Source organism: Pseudopipra pipra, chromosome W, assembly GCF_036250125.1.
Source record: "Pseudopipra pipra isolate bDixPip1 chromosome W, bDixPip1.hap1, whole genome shotgun sequence".
In the NCBI taxonomy this organism is placed as follows: domain Eukaryota; kingdom Metazoa; phylum Chordata; class Aves; order Passeriformes; family Pipridae; genus Pseudopipra; species Pseudopipra pipra.
The window spans coordinates 6,617,661-6,620,914 of NC_087580.1; the positions used below are offsets into that span (position 1 = coordinate 6,617,661).

Genomic DNA, 3,254 nt, shown 5'->3' on the forward strand with positions numbered 1-3,254 from the left:
CTTCTCACCACTGGCTTTTCTCAGGCAGTGCAGGGGCTTTGGGGTGGCAGGTTCCTGTCCAGACACAAACCCTTTGGGTGCTGCTGTGGGGATGTGTCTGTGGGAGCAAAATGCCCAAGTGCCCTCCAGGCAACTCCAGGACATTCAGCTGCTTCCCCGGGTGTCCTCCAGAAGGGCACAGCTCTGCCATAGTATCTCTGTGCTGTCTGGGATCCCCATGGAGAGGACACCTCGGTGGTAGAGCCATAGAAATGCTCTGGGCAGCTGCAATGATCCCTCTGTGCAGCAGTCTGGGAGAAGAAAGAGGAGATCCTAATCAGGCACCCTGAGGAAAGACAAGGAGTCTGTCAATCTGCTCTTTGAGCCCAGATTCCCCTGCTCCCAGAAAGGCCCTGTCTCTTTTTAAGGGAGCTCCTTAGTGTGATCCTCCCTCAGCTCCAAGCTGCCAGCGAGGGGCGGCTGAGAACAGGAGTGATGGCCAGCGTAGTTCTTCTCTCTGCACTGAGAGACCATCCCTTTGCCTCCCAGGACCCACGAGATTTCACTTGGAGAACATTAGAAATGTCAGGGATTTCAGCCATCCAAATTCAATCCTAAATGTGCCAAGTGAAACTGTAACAAAACTACAGCAAATCCCCTCAGCTCTGCTCTGCAGTTGGGCAAACTGTGAACAGCAGGGCTGGAAACGCTTTGATGTGTCACAGGCTTTGATGTGTCACAGGCACATTTAATCTCGGATCACCCCGTGTTCCGAGTTGCCTCTCACAGCAAGGAGGATTCCTCGGGAGCCTGTCACAGGGTCCCTGCTCTCAAAGCCCCCATCAGCCAGCAAAACCCAGAGCTCAGGGGAGGGGGATGCAGAGAGGTCTTCCTAAAAAGAGAGACACATTTTGCCAGTAGAGTCTGACCTGACTCAGTCCTGCCTTTTCCTCCTCAACAGAAAACCACACCCTGAGGCAGCTCAGAGTTGGAGGCAGCACTGCAGGAGGGGTCTCAGCTGAGTGGAGCAGAGGGGCAGAACCCCCCTCCCCTGCTGCCCACGCTGTGGGATGAGCCCAGGACACGGGGGGTTGTGGGCTGTGAGCTCCCATTGCTGGCTCCCATCCTGCTTTTCATCCCCCACTATCCCCATGGCCTTGGATGCAGGGCTGCTCTCCATCCCTTCAGCCCCGAGCCTGGCCCTTGAGATCTGGGGGCATTTGACACCCGCTGGCTCCTTTGATCCCCTTTCCCATCCCTCCCAGAGCACAGGGGAGGTCCAGGTGCTCCAGGGGCTGCCCCGTGTGCCCCCTGCCTGTCCCAGCCCCCAGCAGAGACATTCCATGATGCCCCAACCTGCACTGCTCAGGATGCACATGGAGGGGGTGAAGGGGATCTCGTGTGCAGAGACCCCCAGGAGCCCCCTGAGCCTCTCTGCTCATGGCAGGGGAGCGGCCAGAGAGGCTCCGGGTGTGCAGGGGCTGGAGAAGGAGGGGACAGGGACACGGGAACGCAGGCACAGAGATGGGAACACACACATGGAGATGGAAACACACACATGGAGATGGAAACACACCCATGGAGATGGGAACACACCCATGGAGATGGGAACACACCCATGGAGATGGGAACACACCCATGGAGATGGGAACACACACACGTGGAGATGGGAACACACACATGGAGATGGGAACACACACATGGAGATGGGAACACACACATGGAGATGGGAACACACACATGGAGTTGGGAACACACACATGGAGATGGGAACACACACATGGAGTTGGGAACACACACATGGAGATGGGAACACACACATGGAGATGGGAACACACACACAAGATCAGGCAGAGTAGCTTTGCTGAAGGGATTTATTGATCATTCAGGGGAAATGCCCCTGGGCTCTGAGGGAAATCAGGGGGTTCTTCCAGGGATGATCATCTCCTCATGCCACTGGAGGGGGACAGGGCACAGGTGTCACCACCAGTCCTGAAAGACAGAGGCCCAAACGTCACCCCCAAAGTCCACTGCAACATGAGAGGGGCCTTGTCCTGACCCCTCTCCCTGCAGGCACTGCTCACCTCAGCCATCCAGGGATGCAGCCACGCCTTTCTCACCAACAGGACCCAGCACCTTCTCAACCACAGGGGGCTGGGGACAAAGACAGGCTCAGAGACACCCTGGGTGCAGTGGGATGTATTGGGAGCCTGGGGGGAGAAATGGGATCATTGGGAAGGTGCACTGGGGTATACTGGGGCAGACTGGGATGGTCAGAAGTGTCATGGCCATGTGAGGGGAGGACCCGACTCAGGCAGAACTCCTGGTACCCACCTGAGCCGTCTTCAGGATCCCAACTTCCATTAAATCCACCTGGAGAGAGACCAGGAGCCCTGGCTGGTCACTGGGATGTCCCCGGTGCCAGCGAGGGATGGGGGGACCAAAGTGTCCCCCAGTTCCCAGACTGGATGCCCTCCAGTCCCCCCGGCCCACTCACCTGCAGATCATTTTGGGTTCCTGCCAAGAGTGCCTGGGCAAGGAGAGCAAAGGGTTAAGCAGGATTGGCCCCTGTGGGGCTGGGGGAGGGACACGGGTGTCCCCAGCCCCCCAGCCCAGGGCTGCCCCCGTCTGAGGGGGAAAATCCCTTCTGCTCCCCCCGCTCCCACTGCACCCAGTTTCACCTCCAACCCCTGTGCCTGCAGGGCCCAGGGTGGGGATGGAGACAAGGAGAGCCAGGGGAATTCAGGGCCTGCAGGGAGGGTGGGGGGAGGTTGGGGGGGACCCAAAGATGCTGAACTGGGGGGAACTGGGGAGCCCACGGGACTGGGATTGGGGTGTTGAAGGGGCCCTGTGTGGGATGCAGGGGAGGGGAAAGGAATTCAAGTGTAGGGACATAGGGACTGCAAGGGTGAGGCTTGGTGGGGACAGGAGGAGGAGGATGGAGGAGGACAAAAACGAGGGCACTGGGAGATGGTTGGGAGTGGAGAGGGAGGCAAGGAATGGCCTTGGGAGGTACCAGGGCAGTGGTCTGGGTGAAAGGCAAAGGTCTGAGGGGAAGGATGGAAAGAAAAGCTTTGGGAATGATCAGTGGGAGGATGTTTGGGGACCCTGGGTAGGACACAGAGCAGATCCTGGGGAGGAGATGCCTGAGGGGACCAAAAAGGATGGGATGGGAGGCCCAAGGGGTGGGATTTGGGAGCACCATTAAAAGAAACAGGTGGGGGCCCTCCCAGCAATTGACAGTGGACCTCCCTTGTCAGGGATTGCTGAATGGC

General features: G+C 58.3%; 1 long non-coding RNA gene across 2 annotated transcripts; it reads right to left on the reverse strand.

Annotated features, from left to right (window-relative positions):
* Window positions 1–1,835: 1,835 nt before the first annotated feature.
* On the reverse strand, window positions 1,836–2,341 carry LOC135405917 (uncharacterized). Of its 2 annotated transcripts, XR_010426092.1 has the most exons (3): window positions 2,314–2,341; window positions 2,064–2,133; window positions 1,836–1,971 (listed from the first exon to the last, which is right to left on the reverse strand). It is a non-coding gene; the product is annotated as an uncharacterized LOC135405917 (long non-coding RNA). The 2 variants fall into 2 exon arrangements; XR_010426091.1 differs by lacking the exon at window positions 2,314–2,341 and having other exon boundaries at window positions 2,064–2,191.
* Window positions 2,342–3,254: the final 913 nt, after the last annotated feature.